This window comes from Podarcis gaigeae, assembly GCF_964106915.1.
Source record: "Podarcis gaigeae genome assembly, chromosome: 3".
Taxonomy (NCBI): domain Eukaryota; kingdom Metazoa; phylum Chordata; class Lepidosauria; order Squamata; family Lacertidae; genus Podarcis; species Podarcis gaigeae.
Window position 1 is genome coordinate 99,642,260 of NC_139680.1, and position 20,404 is coordinate 99,662,663.

Below are 20,404 nucleotides of genomic sequence, written 5' to 3' on the forward strand. Positions count from 1 at the left end.
TGAATTAGCCTGATAATCCATTTGGCCCAACATCCTTTTCTCACAGTGGCCAGCCTGATGTCTATGGGACGCTCAACAGCAGAACCAAAACTCAAAAGCAATTTCCCCACTTGTGGTCCCCAGCAATTGGAATTCAGAGGCACACTGTCTCTGCCACTGGGTGAAGAATATAGCCATGTTGTATTGTGTTTTTACTAATTTTTGTTGGGAGCCACCCAGAGTGGCTGGGGCATATTATTATTATTATTAGTAGTAGTCACTGATAGCTTTTTATCACCTTCTTTGTCCTCTATGCGTGATATGTGAGAGTGAGCATCTATCCTATGTGTAACATACAAATGCGACAACACAGATGACAGTTTTCAAAGTGCCACAGGACTCTTATTATTTTCCTCTCCCCCCCCCCTTTTTCTTCTTGATTAACTCTTTGGAACTTTTACGTTGTCAAGGGAGATTGAATGCATGCAAGTTGCAACGTTTTGTCGGGCCTAATAAAGGTATGACCTGATTGTGGACTTTGGATTTATTATTTTTCTCAATACTCTCCTTTTTGATATGCGTGAGAGAGCAGAATTAAAAACACAAAACATACAACCAATTCCCCTTAATATATAAGGGAGAACAGGGGTGAGAAAGAAACTCAAGGATCCAGCACCATTTGGAGTCTTTATAACCTGATCAATTTCCATCCCAACTGGTTGCTGGAATAGCTCAGTCTGCAGAGCACAAGACTCTTAAAATCGGGGATGTGGGTTTAAGCCCCACGTTGGGCAAAAGACATTGGGTTGGACTAGATGATCTTCGAGGTCCCTACCAACTCTATGAATCATGATAAGAACTTTATAGTTTATATGGTAACTCTGTAGCTACTATATTGGTTTGCTTCCTGCCTATCACCTTTTCATTTTGTTCCAGGGTCTTTCAGTTCTGAGAGTAGCCACTGTTTGGGTGGGCTTTTTTATTATTGATCTGAAAGCCACTCTTGGCTTATTGTTACTGATCAGCAAGCCACTCTGTAAGCCTAAAGAGGAGCACAAAATGCTTTAAGTAAATAAAGAATTGATTCTGGTTACTCTGCTGATGCCACAGTCCAAGGCCTTGCCCTCATTTGCCTGCACTGATGAGATAATGAATGAATGACTGGACTGCCTGGCAAGTGGACTCAAATCAATACTAAAATATACTATTAATTATGATCAATCGGGCTTTCTACCAAACAGACATATGAAAACATTGATTTAATTGAATATTTGGAATTAAGACCTAGCAAAAAAGTAGCATTTATGCTAATAGACGCCGAAAAGGCCTTTGATAACCCATCTTGGGCCTTTCTGCAAAAAACTATAGAACGATCAGCTTTTGGAGAAAAATTCTGTAGAGGTGTCAAAGCAATATATAAAGAACAAGCCAGTTTAACAGTAAACAACACCAAGACCGATATTACAAAAATTGAGGACACTAGGCAGGGTTGTCCACTTTCGCCCTTGTTATTCATTTTAACTCTCAAAATTTTAAATTCAGAATGAAGAAATGAAGATGAAAATTGAGGACACTAGGCAGGGTTGTCCACTTTCACCCTTGTTATTCATTTTAACTCTCAAAATTTTAAATTCAGAATGAAGAAATGAAGATGAAATAAAAGGGATTACACTTGGGGAAAAGGTATTTAAAATCAAGGCATTTGCGGATGACATCATTTTAACGATTGAAGAACCAGAAACAAGTGTCCCAAAAGCAATAGAGAAAATTCTAGAATTTAGCTGCGTATCAGGATTTAAGTAGAATATGACAAAGACAAAGTTAATGGTGAAAAACATGCAAGAGCAGGAACAAAAAGATCTACAGGGAAAGAAAAAATTGCAAATTGTGAAAAAGGCAAAATATTTAGGTATAGAATTAACCACGAGAAATATCAATTTATTTGAAAATAATTATAATAAGGTTTGGAAAGAAACAAAAAAGGATTTTGAAACTTGGAGCAGATTAAAATTATCAATAGGAGGAAGAGTTTCCATAATGAAAATGAATGTCCTTCCCAAAATGCTCCATCTCTTTCAAACAATTCCCATAATATCTAGAGAAACATGTTTTGAGGAATGGAGGAAAGATATGACAGCTAGCAGGGACTCAGCTATGCAGCTGCAAATGAAACGTTTTAAATGTGTTGTATCGTGCAATAAATATACAAATTTAACACTAGATGGCGAGAGTGAGCTATGCCAAATTTGATGTATTTTCCAAAACTTATTTTTTTAAAAGCATTTTCACAATGTTTTTAAAATGTGTGTAGATTCCACCCAGGGCTGGGGGCGCTATCCAGGTTTCTGCATTGCAGGGGGTTGGACTAGATGACTCTTGGGGTGCCTTCCAATTCTACAAACTCTGATCCTACTCCTAAGGTGTAAGCTCCCCCACCGGCAGGGAAAATTAGGGTTTCAGGGAAGGAGGTGCTGCTCTGAGGGGAAAGATCTGAGAAGGAAAAGACCTATTTATTAGGAAAATAGGTATCTCCTCATGTCAAGGACTGTGGGGGCCCTAGAATTGGGTGATTTGATCATTAGGGATAGAGATGTCTGAGTATGAAAGCACCTTGTGAATTTATTCATCCATCTTTGAGATGAGAAGCAAAACTGGCTTGGTGGATAACTTGCAATGTCCTCTGTGTTTCAGCACTGGAATGCACATCTTGAAAGAGGAGCGCGCGCACACACACACACACACACAGAGAGAGAGAGAGAGAGAGAGAGAACCATCCTCAGGCTTTTTCTTTTCTTTTCTTTTCAATGCTTTGAGTATATTTTTAATATTGAAATTGTACCAAATAGGACTAATTTAGCTAACTAGCCCTGGTGATCATCTAATGTTTATTGGATGGATTTTCCCCCTAAATTGATTTTGAATTTTGAATTTATTGTTATTCACGTTTTCTACTGTATTTTCTATTGTTTTTGTTGCATCCATTAAGTGTTTTAGATTTGTTGTTAGCCACCCTGAGCCCGGTTTTCTGAACCGGGAAGGGCAGGGTATAAATAAATTCTTATTCTTATTCTTATTATAATTATTATTAAATGCAGAATATTGCCTGCCCAAACAGAGAGTTTCTCCTCAAGATTGTTTCATAAAATGTATACACTGCCTGATTGCTAAAATAACTCAGAGCGGTTTGCAAAAGACAAAACTCAAGATAAATTCACAACCCTACTTTAAAACATACGTAAGTTAAAATACTAAAACTGTAAAATTATCTCAACTTTCTAAGCAACTAAACAGGAATGTTTTTAAGGAGGCTCCAGAAATGAGTACAGCAAATAATAATATTGGAGGGATGGGGGACCTGTAGCCCTCCAGTGGTTTTGGATTCCAGCTCCCATCACCCCTGAGCATTGCCCATGCTGGCTAGGACTAATGGGAGCTGGAGACCAACTAAATCTCGAAAGTTACAGGTTTCCCATCTCTGCCTTTGGAAGCGCTTGTTCCTATGACTTGCCCGCTTTCTGCAGTTCAGGCAACAGGTGGCACTGTGACCACGTGCCTGGGTGGGGAAAACTCCCCAGGCAAAACACAGGGAGAAAGAAAGCAGTTTCTAAAAATAATAAGAGGCCTCTTGCCAAGCACTCACAATGTTTGTTCCTCAGAGTGAGAAACAATAGGCCCGCATTCCAGTGGTCAGGGGGAAAGCCAGAGCAATAAATGGAGGGATAGGATGGGTTTTGTGTGTGAGTGAGACCGATATCTTCCAAAGCCAAGATTTTGGAAGCAAACTGATTGCTGGGGTGCCATGTAAGATGACAAAAGACAGATGGAAAGTGTGTGATTGTGAATGGCATTTTTATTTTGCTCCTCTGTGAGCTGAGCATTCTTCAGCAGGCCTGTTAGAATCGGCCCTGGAAATGGAATCTCCGCCTCTAGGGAACAGTGGGTCAGCACTCAAACATCCCTGCAATTTTATAACGTAAAGGATTTGATGGCTGCGTTCTGTGGCTATAGCCCTTCACGTGTGCTGGGAAAGTGTTTTAGGAGAATGTATTTTCCTGATAGCGATCAAGGAAGAAAATAATATGTGGTGCTTACTTTTTAAAAGTTTGTATATTGGCGTTTAGCTTAAATCCAACATGGATTCTTATTCTTCAATTGTGTTGCGCTGGAAAGAGTGAAGGCAGGGCTGTCTGAAGCATATGTGGCACCGGGGGTGCAAAGATCCGCCCAGTGCCCCCTCCTCCAGGTTGCGCAGTCCCAGGCGTGCAGGAGGGCGGAGCCAGGTGGTCGCCTCAGTGTCTTGCTGGCTCGGTTGCCCCCAAACCTGCGGGGCAGAGCAGAAGAGCAGAAGAGCCTGCTCTTCCTTGGACTCAACTCTTGGGCCCCCGACTCTCAGCCTGGCAGCCCTGAGAGCCCAGCGCCCGGGTGCCCCGCACCCCCAGTGCCTATGGGTAAGACGGCCCTGAGTGAAGGCCTGACAGACTGGACACTATCCACGTAGTGTTCATAAAGAGATCAACCTGGAATAAGTGCAAACTAAGCCTGCCTTGCAGTATCAGCAGAGTCACTGGAATAAATTCTTTATTTACTTAAAGCAATTTACACTACTCTTTAGGTTGCAGAGGAGCTTACAGATCAATAGTAAAATAAACCACCCATCCACATAGCATTGCACACCGGTGGCATGTAGTGGATTCACACAAGGGGGGGAGAGGCAGAGAGTAGACCTCATCCAACAATGTGCTGGGCACATGTGTAACTGCACACCAGTTACACATTCTGCCACTACTGCATGCACATCCTATTGTTATCTGCAGATGAGTGTGAACTGCAATCCATATCTCAGTCATCTTCATTGCAAACAAGGTGTGGTGGGTGTCCTCTTGGGTGTACAATGTTATCCTTGTTTCTTGAAAAATCTGTAATGCTGAGTTCATGGGGATTTTTGCTTCCAAGGCAGGGAATGCAGGGTTGCAGCCTTTAAAATGACCATTTTGCAGATTAAGGAACTGAGGCATTAATCTTTCAACGACATTAAAAGTGATTCTTACTCCAGTCAGAAATAAGGATGCAGTGAAAGGGAGGTATGGGGAAGTCGGATGAAAGAAGGTATACGAAAATAAGATTGTGAAATTATACAAAAAAAAAAAAAAAAGATTCTTACTCCAGTCAGATTAGTCACTGCGTCAGGGAAAATGAGGATTGCAACTCAAAAGTCTCTAATCTGTCCTTGGCTTGAATAGTAGCTACAAAATATCACAATGGGGGAGAGGAGGCTCAAAAAGTAATATAAGTTTTGTGTGTGAAAGAGAGCGCATCATTTTTCTAAATTCACCAGCTAATGAAATACAAAAATCAAGTTTTGCACCAGTTGCTGATGGCCTCGGGAGATAAAGGCAGGTGGGCATCAGGAAGGTAAACAAGAGAAAAAAACTAAGCTCGTGTGTGAAGTCTTTGGATTCATCGAACCCTTTGAAGAGAGGTGGATGGAATCCATATAAACACAACATCGATTCCAATCAGATACAGAGCAGCATAAGAATTTCTACGCAAAAGATTTGTTAAAAAAGGAAGGTTTTAAAAGGTGCTGACAAGACAACAGAAGCAATGCCTGTCTGATATATGCAAAAGGAGGGACTTTCAGTCGTTAGATCCCTCCACACTAAAAGCCTGATTCCTATATGGAATAAATTTCCTGATGAGATTGTATCTGAGGAAAATTTTTTATCCTGTGAACTGCCCTGAGACCTACGGGTATAGGGCTGTATACAAATTTAATTAACCATAATAATAATAACACCTGCAAGATGCCCTCTCATAAGAGCACTGTGACTGGTTGGGTATAGAAGAGGTGCTGTGATGTTTCAGGTATCCTGGTCCCAAACTATTTAGGGCTTTGTTCACAAATATCAGCACTTTGAACTTAGCCTATTAGGTAGTTGCAGCCAGTGCACCTGAGGCAGAAAATCCCACAAGCATCTCTCCCTGGAAGTAAAGATACAGTAACAATAAATCAAATATTTGCAGCATTTCAGTCATGCAGAATCCGCTGACTGATTTTTCCTCCAGCGAGAAATCCCAGCACACTTAAAACTCAAAAATGGAATGTGTACTATGAGCTCTTTAGAAGAATAGGGAATAATAATAATAATAATAATAATAATAATAATAATATCTTTTATTATTCATACCCCAGCCACTCTGGGTGGCTTCTAGCATAATAAAAGCATACCCAAAGCAAAACGTCAAACATTAAAAACTTTCTGATACTGGACTGCCTTCAGATGTCTTCTAAAGGTTGGAATTGTGCTCGGAAATGTACTGGCAGTAAATGTAGACCTTTTAGAAATGGTGTCAAATGTGATTGATTCATTGGTTGATGAAGGCAAAGGGGTGCAGAAACTCTGCCCTCTGGGCCCTGTTTGCGCCATGAGGCCATTTTTGCTAAGCTGTGCCCATGTGCCCCATACCTGGCATAATAAGTTGTCAGGTGCAGGGCAGGTAAGGATGTGGCAAAGCAGAGTTTGCAGTCGAGGGTGTAGAAATAGTATTGCAAAGGCTTTCCCTCAAAACAGCTCTACCTAAGAACATCCAAACATTGCAAGCTAGAAATCTTCCACGGTGTTTTCTTCTATGCTCTTGGCAACTGCGCCCTCTGCAAGAGGCCCAGTTCGTTTGCCAACGCTGGGCTGGAATATGCGCACACAGACCATCCTTGGAAGCTAATTTTGCATAGATGATCTAACTGTGTTCCATCTCCAGCGTTTATGATTTCCTAAAATTGCAGCTGCCAGAAAGAGAAACTGGCTGCAACCTTTCAGGAATAATCGTCGCATGTGAAAAGAGTTCTGTGTTGCCGATGCCTAAATGGTAGGTTGGGGCTGTGGGTTTTATTATAATGCCATGCCTCTTCCCTTTCCCTCCCATAGTCACGAAAGTTTGCATAGCCAAAGGGCAGCCCAGCATGATGCTTGAGAACCATCTGCAGCTGGGGAGAGGGAAACTGTCGGAATGTTTTTATTCCTCTGGTCAGAGATCAGATCACAGTTTCCGCCCCAGTTTTTATTTATTCAGAAATATAAGTGGCACACCATGGGTTGCCATGTGTATGTGTATGTGTGTGCCTCTTGTCAATTCACAAGTGTCAATTCTGCGGTGTGTCTCAGACATTCATGTTTCCATCAGTATGGAAATACCAGGAAGGTCAGCAAATCGCACCCTGACCCTTCTCTGGGCAAAGTGAAAGCAAACGAAGCAAGGACTCCATTATGCAACAGCTCAGTGTTTCTCCAGGGCAGATTCCTTGCTGGACTTACAGAAGGAAGGTTGACTCCAAAGTCGTCATAGGTCAGGAATGAGCACATGGATTGATAATATGGACATATTAACTACATACAAATGAATTGCACGTCGACACAAAATAAAAATGGATAAATGTGAAGAAATCTGGAACGAATATTTAAGCGATAAGGTGGATAGTGGTGGGAAGTAGGGGGAGGAGAGAGAGGCGGGAAAATATTGTTAAAAAAGGTGTAGTCATAGGTATATTCAAATATGAACTGTCAAATTGTGTTATTAGTGTTATTATGGTTTTTGTTATATGTGTCTTTTGCGGTTGATGTTTGTATCGAAAAAATGATTAAACAAATTTTAAAAAAGAAAAGAAAAGAAAAGAAAAGAACCTGTGGCCTTTCAGATGTTGTCGGATTACATCTTTCATCATCCCTAGTCATAGGCTATGCTGGTTGAGAATGATGGGAGTTAAGAATGTTGTTGTCCAATTCTGGCACTCACTAAAAGAGATATTACTGGACTTTTAAAATGCATCAGGGTTGAAGGTGAACTTTTCGAAATCCTCTATGTTATGCTTAAATGTTACTCTGCAAGAGCAAAATTACCTCAGCAGAACATTCAAAATGGAAACCTGCCCAGGTTGTTTCAAGTACCTGGGAGTCACTATCACAAACGAACTGAGACAACTCAAAAAGCCGAACTTTGATCCTTTAATGGGGCAGCTTAGGAAGGATTTACATTGCCAGTGTGAGCTGAATCTTACCTAGCAGCATAGAATAGCCGCAGTGAAGGTGGCGCTTCTACCTAAGCTCCTCTTTCTTTTTCAGGTTTTACCTGTCTAGCTTGAGAAGGATGTTCTTCATAAATGGCGAAAACCTTAGGCTGCTTTCATTAGCGGAAATAACAGATGAAGGGCTGGTGATAATGGGGGTTTGGGGATCCCCAGACTTTCATCATTTTTGTGATGCCTGCCTGCTTAAGCAAGCCATTCAGTTTTATAAGAGGGAATGAAAATGTAGAGTGGTCTCCACTGAACCTGAAAAACCTTATGAAACTGAAACACTACAGGGCATTGCTCAGTTCAAACGAAAGGAACTAAACAATCCATTCTACATTATTACTCTGAAGACTTGGAAGAAATGCTTGGGGTTTGGGCCAGTGGCAGAAGAAGTCTCTCTGGCACCCAGTGCAGAGTGTCAGGGGGCTGGGCGAACCATCCATAAGGACGGGGCGAACTGCCCACAGGAGCAGAGCAAGCTGCCTGGTTGCGCACGCAGAGGTTCATGAAAAAAGAGACACATTCATTAGTAGTAGTAGTAGTAGTAGAAGAAGAAGAAGAAGAAGAGTAGTTTGGATTTGATATCCCACTTTATTACTACCCAAAGGAGTCTCAAAGCAGCTAACAATCTCTTTTCCCTTCCTCCCCCACAACAAACACTCTGTGAGGTGAGTGAGGCTAAGAGACTTCAGAGAAGTTTGACTAGCCCAAGGTCACCCAGCAGCTGCATGTGGAGGAGCGGGGAAGCGAACCCGGTTCACCAGATTACGAGTCCACCGCTCTTAACCACTACACCACACTGGCTCCACCACATTAGTGTTTGGTACCCATTTGCAGTGCATACTGTGGTTCACATGGGAGCAGTAAGCCTCAGAAATCATTATGTTACTGAGACAGTTATGGTCACAACACTCTTAGCATGAATCTCCAGCTATTGTCTGTTTTATCCCCATTTTAATTGTGCTTTATACAGTTGACAATGGATGTATTGTTTTACTTACTGAAATATTATATGCTTTCTATATATAATTTTTATTACATTTTCTGTTTTACAATTTAGAATATCCAATTAAACAACCTTAAAATGTCAGTGACTTCCCTTTCTACGGTTCATTTAGTATATCATAAATCCCTGCATATTTTACATAAACTAAACCATTCAGTATTCCATTATTACATCTGTCAAAACTTGTTTACACTGTTGGATTTATCTTAATGCTGCCAACGTTTTCAAGCGTACACAATTTCCTTCCATATATTCAATAAACATTTTCCAATCTTCTTTAAACGTATGTTCTTCTTGTTCTCTTTTTCTATATGTGAAATCTGCAAACTGCACATATTCCATCAGTTTAAGTTGCCATTCTTCTTTAGTTGGGACCTCGCTTGTTTTATGCTTTCTACACATGGGATGCATAGTGCAATGATGATGTGATTATTTTTATTTTTATTTCTTCCCTGCTTTTATTTCTTCCCCTGTTTGTTCAGCTGTGGCCTGATCTTCCAGGTTTCTTGGCGTCTTCTTAAATGTGCAACATGACATAACTACTTCTAGTGTTTTCCCAAGCCTGATACAGTTGGTTGGTTGCCTTTTGCCGAGAATGTGGAAATGCTGGACATGTTGCCATTCATTTATTTTACTAGGTGGTGAAGAGGATTTGCATGGTGGTGCTGTCAGCAGCCATATGTTTCCCACAATAGCGACTTTCACATCATACATTTAAAGCATTGTGGTACCACTTTCATGGCTTCCTGCAAAGGATTATGGGAGCTGTAGTTTGTCAAAGGAGCTGAGAGTTGTTGGGAGACTCCTTTTTCTCCCTCACAGAGCTACAGTTTGCAGAGTGGTCTAAACAATCGATTCCTCTTCACCGGGAACTCTGGTAAGTGTAGCTTTGTGAGGGGACTGGGGGGTCTCCTTATAATTCCCAGTACCCTTAACAAATTGCAGCACCCAGGATTCTTGTGGGGAAGCCATGACTGTTTAAAGCTGAATGGTACTGCTTTAAAAAATGGTGTTAATGTGGCCAATGTCTAGCTAGGCTTTTTAAAAAATCTGGAAATTCAAGAAAATCTAGAAAAGGCAACTGTCCAGGAGATGGCAGTATTGCACTCTGCATCTTCCAGTGACACCCTTCTTGAGTTTAGAAAAAGCTCTGGTTTTGTTAGCTCATCTATGGCCCTCCTGGAAGCAACAGCCTGTAAAAGAAGAAGAAGAAAAAGAAAAAAATGAAACATTCTTGGAAAATGTTTTACAGAACAGATTCTAGCATACAATGCTAATTGTGTCTTTTTGGAGAGGGGTGGGATGGGAGATCACAGTTGTCAACTTGGAAATTCATCATTTGGGCCTTTCAAATGTCTTCCAAGTTGAAGCCCTGCACCTAAATTGAAAACAAAGTTGTGTATATGAAATGTCTGAAAAATGGCTCTGAGCGCAGGAAACTCTAGCAGATAGCGGATTTAGATAGAGCACTCTCATCTGCAAAGTGTTAACCTTCTCCCTCTTTCTAAAAGATGTGCCTATCCAAAATTAAGATCATATGGGAAAGACCACAAGTCACTTCCCACATTGGATTTTATGGCTCCCCCTGCCCCTGCCCAGTGAGAACCAAAGAGACTTCAACCAATTTATTCCAGAATATCTCCTAACGTTAGTGGAGATGGCTTTGGGGGAGACAGTCACAAGTTGCAACCTGTGTGCTTAGAGCTGGCATTCTCAATGGTTACAGGGGGCCAACTATGCAGGGAGTTCAATTTCTACAGCAGAAACAAAGTTATAAAACTGGACAGTACCAGTTTGGAAATGGGAGGGGTTTCAATGTTTGAATATCCCTAGCACCACTAAAAGATACATCATGCAGTGCAGGGAAAGGAAAATAGGAGGAAATGCTCCTTCACTCTGACACTTTTTTCCCCCATGCAGGAATGTGTTGGTGTTGTTTTTGTGACACGGCAGTGCGTTCAAATGTGTGCTTCCCAACCTACAGCCTGAAGTGAAATCTAATATCAAATTCTGACTTTGGGACAGCCAGTCATTCGCGCACTTTCCATTCTGCATGGCTGGATTGATTTTAATTCCAAGAAAGCTATGGAGCAGAGATCCTTCAATGGCAGTAGTGTTGAAGCATTTTCCTTTACGAAAGGCGAGATGCGACAGCAAAATCCTCTTGTCCATTGGGCACAGGGCAGCATGACCCACACTGACATTGGAATTTAGGAAGCTGCTTTAATCTGTGTCAGACCATTGATCCACCCAGTTCAGTGTTGTCTACACCAGGGGTCAGCAAACTTTTTCAGCAGGGGGGCCAGTCCACTGTTCCTCAGACCTTGTGGGGGTCCGGACTATATGGGGGGGGGGGGAATGAACAAATTCCTATGCCCCACAAATAACCCAGAGATGCATTTTAAATAAAAAGACACATTTTACTCATGTAAAAACACGCTGATTCCTGGACCGTCCATGGGCCAGATTTAGAAGGTGATTGGGCCAGATCCAGCCCCTGGGCCTTAGTTTGTCTACCCATGGTCTACACTGCCTGGCAGTAGCACTCAAGGGTTTCAGACCAGGGACATTCTCAGTCCTACCTGCAGATACCAGGGGTTGAACCCGAGACCTTCCACATGCAAGGCAGATGCTCTAGCACTGAGCAATGGCTCTTCGCCAGGTGGCCATTCCATCTGGCCATAACCATTATCTAAGAGTCAGTACCTGAATGTACATATTTTCCTCTTACGCTCGTGTCACTTTTTCTTTTTTCTTATGTTTTTTTTTAATAAAATTTTTATTGGTTTTTCAACACTTATTAAACACAAACAATACACAATACAAAACAAACAAACAAACAAACAAACACATAAACACACAAATATAATTTCAAATCCTTTTTTTTCCTTAAACCCTACTTTGCCGACTTCCCCTACCTCCCCTTTCTGCATCCCTATTTCCAAATTTGTTTCAGCAAATCCTCTCTTCTAAAATTATCTAATTTACCCCTTATTTTTCTCTTTTACTTGATCATTTACAGCTGTAATCCTCTTTTTTTTCGATAACCTCGACATTTTAGCACTCATTAATCTTATATTTCTTAAGATAAATTTTTAATTTCTTCCAATCTTCTTCCGCCGTCTCTTTTCCTTGGTCTCGGATTCTGCCAGTCATTTCAGCCAGTTCCATATAGTCTATCACCTTCGTCTGCCATTCTTCCAAGGTGGGTAGTTCTTGTGTCTTCCAATACTTTGCGATGAGAACTCTTGCTGCTGTAGTAGCATACATTTTAAAAGTCCTATCTTTCTTTAACACCAATTGGCCAACAATGCCCAAGAGAAAGGCCTCTGGTTTCTTGTGAAAAGTACACTTAAGTAGCTTCTTCATTTCATTATATATTCTTGGAACTTTGAAGTGTCAGGCATAGCTCTAATGGCTTTAGCCCAAACGTAGCAGAGTTTTCCTGCACAGCGAAGAAGCTAGTTGAGGTGGAAATGACTTGTCAGCTAGACTCAGAATAACTATTTACAGGATTTATTAAAAGGAAAAAATAAAACCAGCAGAGTTTCTGCATACAAAACAAAGCAAAATAAATCCTTTCTCTCTCTCTCTCTCTCTTAACCATACACAGCACTTCTACTCCTAACACACCCACCTAACACAAACTGTGCTAGCATTCCTAGATAACAGAGTTGAGTGCTGGTCGTTAACCAATCAGAGTAAGTAGCTTCTAGGTCAAGCAGACCTTGGCTTTCTTCCAAGAGTAAATTGACATTGCCTTGAGTTAATTGTGTGAAGCCAGAATCTAAGTTTTCATGAGAATCAATTAACAGAAACTGAACACCCCCTCACAGATTCTGCTGGACAATTAACATCAAATAACACCTATGTTTATTTAAATAACACCTATGATTATTTTTCCAGCAAACCTAAACCCTTGCACATTTGCTTGTTCTTTATCTTTGCCAATGGTTTAGTTAATACATCTGCTACATTTCCTTCACTTGGTACATAAGTACATGTGATTATATTGTCTTGTACACAGCAACGTACATTTTGGTATTTTACAGAGATATGTTTGGAACGTGCTTTGAAACCCTCTGTTTTACTTAAGGTTATACAAGTCTGATTATCAATGTAAACTTGTACTGGTTCTCCACAATTTACATTTAAATCTGCTAACAAATGCTTGAAATAAATCACCTCGTTGCACAATTCACTCAATGCGGCGTACTCTGATTCCGTTGATGACACACTTACGTCTTGCTTACGTGACCGCCAGCTGATTAAAGCTCCACCGACCATTATGACTAGTCCTGTGACAGATTTTCTATCTGGCAAATTTCCCCAGTCACTATCACAGAAGCAACTCAACATTTCATCCTTTGAAGAATTTAATTGTAACATATAGCCAATTGTCTGTTTGAGGTATCTCAGAACTTGTTTTACCCCTTTCCAGGCATTTAGTGTGGGTTTTGAGACCAATCTACTCAATATGCCTACTGCATAGCTAATATCAGGTCTGGACCACTGTGCTAGATACAATAAACTTCCAATTACAGAATGATATATATCAGGATGTTCAAATTCAGGACTCTCATCTATATGAAGTGTTTTTATGAAACCTGGATCCATAGGCACCACTGCCCCTTTGCAATCCTGCATCCTGTATGTAGTCAGTAGTTGTTTAACTTTGTTCTGCTGACTAATTAGGCAGCTGCCATCTTGGGCCCAGCACACTTCCAACCCTAGATATGTCCTAACCGGGCCTAAGTCCTTCACTTTGAACCTACTGGACAATTGCTTGGCAAACCTTTTAGTTTGTTTATCTGTTTTGCAAGCATACAATACATCATCTACATAAATCAGACAAAACTCTTGATCACTGCCTGTACCACGTACACAAACACAATTGTCAGCTGTACTCTGCTTGAAACCAAATGACACTAAGGCCTCATGGAAACATTTGTTCCAAGATCTTGCCGCCTGTTTGAGACCATATAGAGCTTTGTTTAATTTCAACACTCTATTGGAACCTGTCTCATAACCAGGCGGTTCGGCTAGGTACAGGTCTTCTGATATTGATGCATGTAAATATGCAGTCTGGATATCAAAATGGTTTAACAGGAGTTTTCTCTTTGCCCCAAGCGTTAGAATCAGCCTTACACTGTCCCCCTTAGCAGTAGGGGAAAAAGTCTCGTCATAATCTTTTCCAGGCCTCTGAGAGTATCCTTGAGCCACTAAACGAGCTTTGTATTTGTACTTTCCTGTCACCAGAGGTTTAAGTTTGTACACCCACCTGCAGCCTACAATCTTTGCCCCCTCAGGAGCTGCTACTGGTGTAAAGACCTTGTGCTCATTCAGAGAGGACATCTCTTCCTCCATTGCCTGTTTCCAGAGCTCTGCCTCCTCTTTTGGTAACTTTAACACCTCCTGAAAACTCTTGGGCTCTGCAATTACAGTAAACACATTTGCAGTATCTGGAGAAAAACACACTGGAGGCACTCCTTTGTTTTGTCTTTTAGATCTTCTGGGAGAAAATTTTTCTTCTGACCCACTTTCCTCCTCAGAACTACGACCTCTCTTTTGTTGCTTAGCAACTGGTCTCTGGCTAATTCCACTTTCTTGAGAGCTCTTATCTGAACTTTCCTCCCCCTCAGACTCTGATTCTCTATGTTTACCTTCAGAGTCATGAAGCTCCTGGGAAGGTTCAAACCAAACCTCAGTATTGGCATGTAGTCTCTCCCAGCCACTATGTTCACAAAAACTGGCATTCCTGGAGATCACAATGCCATTTGTCCCTTCAGCAAAGCGGAAACCTTTTCCCAGCTCTTGGTAACCCACAAACACTAACTGTTTGGTCTTAGGATCTCCCTTCTTTCTCATTTGTTTTGGAATTAATACCCAGGCTTTTGATCCAAACACATGCAAATGGTCAATTTTGGGTTTTTTCTGAAACAATTTAAAGTACGGAGTTGTACCTATTGTTTGATGAAAGAGCCTATTTTGGAGATAACACGCGGTGAGCATGCTCTCCCCCCAATAAGACATGGGCAAATCAGCATCATCAAGCATGGCAAACATCATATTTTGTAAAGATCTGTGTTTTCGCTCTGCAACGCCATTCTCCTCTGGGGAAAAAACGTTCGTTTTTCTATGCCCAATGCCACGCTTTTGTAACCAATCTCTAAAAGCATTTGACATAAATTCGCCACCTCTGTCCGTCTGAATCCTTCTAAGTTTAAGGGACAGAAATCTTTCCACAGATGCCACCCAGCCTTTAAACTTAGTGAACACATCACCCTTATTCTTCATGGGAAAAACCCAAGAGTAACGCGTGGCGTCATCCACAATTGTTAATGAAAACGCGATCCACCCCTGCTTACAGCAAATGGACCAATTACGTCCATGTGAACCAGCTGTAGCGGTGACTCACTAACTCTGTCACTTCTGGGGTAAGAGACTCTGTGGGTTTTAACCTTTTTACAAACATTACAATCAAGGTACTTGTTACAACTCTTTAAATTACCCCCATCAGCCAATTCAGACATTTTTAGTACACTTTTCCAGCAAGCATGCCCCATTTTCCTATGCAATAAGTGCACACAGTTGTCATGTATAGCTTTGTTATTCACTGCAGGCTGAGATTTACTGACTACTGCTGCAACTTGAGATCCTGCTTTAAGCCAAAACAAGCCTCCCTCTGACTTAGCAGTGCCTAAAATCTCACCAGCCTTCTTAATAATACAACTGTCTCCTTCAAAATACACTTTAAACCCAGCTTTTAGCAAACAATCTACAGACATCAGATTGCTCCTTAATGAAGGCCCACAAAGTACATTTTGCAGGCATTCACGAAGACAAGGAACAAAAACTGCACCCCCCGAAATCACTTCGGAAGTACTTCCGTCTGCTAGGGCTACCTGGCTGCGCTGTGCTGAGTTCTTGGAAACAAACAATTCATCTGAATTTATGATGTGCCGAGACGCTCCCGAATCGACCACCCAGACAGCTGGTTTCTCATCAGCAATCTTGACCTCAGCGGTCACCAGCTGAGCCGACTGTTTCCGTTTGAAGAATTTCTTTTTACGCTGCTGCTGCTGCTGATCTCGTCTCTGCTCTTGCACTGGCCACTGAGACTTGACCAACTCTGGACATTGTCGTTTTAGATGCGCTGAAGACCCACATCGGAAACAACGCCTAACAGCAAACACTGACTCCTCACCGGTACGCTGCTTTTGCTTCACCTCTGGCACGGCATGAGAACTCCTTCCAAACCGCCCGCCTGTAGAAGCCTCTGCAGCAAACGACCTTTCTTGCCTCTTCTGCCATTCTTCAATCAAACGCCCAGTAACATAACTGACTGATAAATCACGCTCCTGTATGCCTTCTAGAGACAAAACTAAATTATCCCAGCTTTCCGGGAGAGAACTCAAAATAATAGCCACCTTCTCCTGCTGGTCTAACGCACAGTCTCTTTCCTGTAGCACAGCAAACTTTAACTGTAAACTGTGTAGGTGTTCCTGCATTGTAACCCCAGGCTGCAACGTTGCCTTGTACAATGCCTTGCGAATGAACAGCTTGGAAACCGCTGTCTCACGCACATGGAGTTCTTTAAGTGCTTGCCACACACCTCTAGCTGTCTTGATTCCCCTCACATACGGCAACTGGGAATCTTCCAGCCCCAAGACAATTGTGGCCCTTGCTCTTTGGTCTTTATCGAGGTCTTCATCATCAGGCTTCGTAGGAAACTTACTTACCACTTGCCAGAGACGATCCCTCTGCAGCACTGCCTCCATGCGTTCCGACCACAGCAAGTAATTGGAGTCATTCAGACACTCAAAAGCCATCTGAACTGGTTGAGAGGCCATCTTGAGAGCGATGTCCCTGGAACCCGGAACCAGCTACTCACGACCACCGAGAGAGAAAACAGGAACCACAGCACCCAGCACTAGCACACTGCAGCTGTTGTCCTTGAGTCCACTGCGTCACCAGCTCACAGCAGTCAGGAACCAGCCAGTGTCCATCTGCTGCACCAACAGGAACAACAACTTCTGGAACTACTGGAACCAACACCGTTGATGCTGACACCACCACAACTCAGGCTGGCAGCACAATACCCATAACCTCTTGGAACTTTGAAGTGTCAGGCATAGCTCTAATGGCTTTAGCCCAAACGTAGCAGAGTTTTCCTGCACAGCGAAGAAGCTAGTTGAGGTGGAAATGACTTGTCAGCTAGACTCAGAATAACTATTTACAGGATTTATTAAAAGGAAAAAATAAAACCAGCAGAGTTTCTGCATACAAAACAAAGCAAAATAAATCCTTTCTTTCTCTCTCTCTCTCTCTTAACCATACACAGCACTTCTACTCCTAACACACCCACCTAACACAAACTGTGCTAGCATTCCTAGATAACAGAGTTGAGTGCTGGTCGTTAACCAATCAGAGTAAGTAGCTTCTAGGTCAAGCAGACCTTGGCTTTCTTCCAAGAGTAAATTGACATTGCCTTGAGTTAATTGTGTGAAGCCAGAATCTGTAAGTTTTCATGAGAATCAATTAACAGAAACTGAACATATATCATTTCCCAGAAAGCCTTAATCTTCGGGCACGTCCACCAAAGGTGATAAAAAGTACATTGGTCAAGACATTCTTTTTTCTTATGTTGGTTTGATTGTAAGCCATTGTGTGAGGCATAAGGTGAGAACGGTCTCCCTCAGGAGTTGTGGACTCTCCTTCTTAGGAAATTTTTAATCAGAGGCTGGATGGCCATCTGTCATGGATGCTTTAGTTGAGATTCCTGCATCGCAGGGGATTGGACTAGATGCCTCTTGGGCTAGATGCCCTTCCAACTCTATGGTTCTATGATTATTTAACTGTTTGCTAGAGTTGGGGGAGAAATTTTGTTTCAATGTAATGCATTTCTCCCTAATTCACACTTGTCAAAACAATGCATAAACCAAAACACTGGACTTCTTTGAATTTTGCGGTGCAATTTGGCAATCTAAAACTATGTACCAAATGTCTATACTGAGGGACAGGTTTGCATACAAATGCATATATTAGTGAAAATCATGGGGGGGGGGGTTGATGTGTTAAACTGGGGTAAATTGCTTGCAAAAATGTGTATACTGGGCAAAAGTGTGTGCAAATTGTGTATTTTGGGAGCAACACACAAGGACATTTCCCCTCGTACTGCCCTAAAAAAGCACAATCAGGGGAGAGATTTTCCTCATGGTGGGAAGAAAGGGTTAAATTGTCCCTCCATACTTGTTGCAATTCTGGTAATCATTACCTCCTCAAGCCTCAGCTGATGCTATTCTGCAATTCTGCAAAATGTGGATGAAATCTTTGTTTGTTTTGCAGTGTGTGTGTTTGCTGTCTTGCCCACCCTCCCCACTTTCAGGACGCAACAAGCTTTATGTATAACTAAATAACTAAATAAGGCAATCAAGCAATCTACAGATACAGATGTTGAGGATATAATGAGGAAGGAAGAGGAGAAGGCAGGAGGGTTAAGGGTAGAGTACAGCTGCTCAAAGCTGTGCGGTGGCAGAGAGCCAAAGCATTGTTGTGGCAGATCTGATGCTAAATGCAGAGACTGCTTGAGGTGCTTGAAAAGCTATATGGCAAGGAAGGAGGGAAAGGGAGAGACAGAAAGAGAAGAGAGAGAACAAACAAATCTGCAGGAGTATTAAGAGTGCTTTGGTGTCTCCTGGCAATGATGTAAGATGGGGGACAAGGAAGAAACATTTGTATGCAAACGTGTGTTGAAAACGTCAGTGAGCAACCACATATAGAAAACAAGTACCAGTAACCTACCTACTTTAGATTAACACCACGGTCCTATTCCTGACTTGGGAGCAAACCTATCCCCATCCAACTTCCATACACCAGCCAAAGTCAAAGATAGACTGATGTAGGAACGACTAATGTCCACAATGGTACTTAACTGCCAAGGCAGCACGACACCCCTGGAGGAACTTGGGCTGAGATGGAGGAGTGGAAATTATTTGGAATCTTATGCTTGCTCAACGGTCTGTCCCACTCCTAAGAACAAGGAACTGATTTGCAGCCGACCCTGCCATTAGGCAGGGAGATGGCCCCCTCCTGTAGCTCATTTTAGCTGCTCAAAGTGTGCTCTGGTGAGCCCCAGCTTACACTGATGAACTCCCTTGGGCTTACCTGGAAGTGGCAGCTCACCACTGCTGTGGTTGGGGGCTCCATTTTGACTTCCTGCAGTGCACCAGAACACTCAATGTACTGCGTTAAAATGGAAGCTCACATACCCAGTTGCTTAACATTTTGTAAAGCATTTTGTTATATACATGTGTGATTATGTTTTAGATTTTTTTTGTTTTCTATTATGCTTTCTTTTATCCTTTATTGTAAATTGCTTTTATTACTTGGGTTTTTAAAAAAGTGAGTAATAAATTTAATAAATTAGATAAAAATTAAATGGCGGGTATGGGGACAAGGATCAGTACTGATTGGCCCCCGATAGGGCAGTGGACTTTGGAAGCTACCATAGGTTGCCAGCTGCTGGTTTCAGGCATGCCAAACGATTGCTCCATGAGCCAAAAAATACCAGACAAAACAGGAAGGACTTATCATTGCTTCCAGAAGGAACACAAAACTTCAGAGAAATGTGGGGGGGTGGGAGGAATTCCACTTCAGCTTAATGTCACTGAAGTTAATGAGCCCATTCCAAAATGAGATATTTAAGGACTGCAGCATAGTTGTGAAATGATGACTGCCATCCAGGGAATGTTAGGCGCTTAACTTAAATGTTAAGTGCTTGGTTTCAATGGGTCTTAGGTATGCTTAATTTCCCCGGAATTATTTCCTTTTTATTTTTACACATATTATAATGGCATTAAATTGACAAATGGTGAGCAGGATGGGAAAGCGTACATAAAGACTCAATACAACGTAAACTCTGCAATCTCAATCCAGGTGATTCAAGAAAATGCCAACAACATCTCTCAGTTTCTTCTTATTCACATCTAGCCCAGGTGGACAGGAATTGACATCTGGTAGCTAAATGTGCAAATGATGACACCATCTAAGTCAGGGGTCAGCAACCTTTTTCAGCCATGAGCCGGTCCACCATCCCTCAGACCATGTGGTGGGCCGGACTATATTTTGAAATTTTTTAAAAATGAACGGATTCTTATGTCCAGAGATATATATATATATATATAACCCAGAGATGCATTTTAAATAAAAGTGCACATTCCACTCCATTTAGGTAGAGGTGTGGGGGAGGTTTCCAGGTGTGTGCCCTGACCCTTGAAGAGTAGGATCAGGAAACTGCTCTGCAGAGGAAATCCTCTACTTTTAACAGGATAGAAAGTGGCAAGCAGGAG

The 20,404-nt window shown here is 41.8% G+C and overlaps 1 long non-coding RNA gene across 1 annotated transcript in view; it reads left to right on the top strand.

Annotated features, from left to right (window-relative positions):
* The first annotated feature begins 6,695 nt into the window (after positions 1-6,695).
* Positions 6,696-20,404, top strand: part of LOC310842338 — a 54,608-nt gene continuing 40,899 nt past the window's right edge. The window contains exons 1-2 of the long non-coding RNA XR_014563076.1: positions 6,696-6,846; positions 8,097-8,588. This is a non-coding gene — a long non-coding RNA (uncharacterized lncRNA). The remainder of the gene's footprint in view (positions 6,847-8,096; positions 8,589-20,404) is intronic.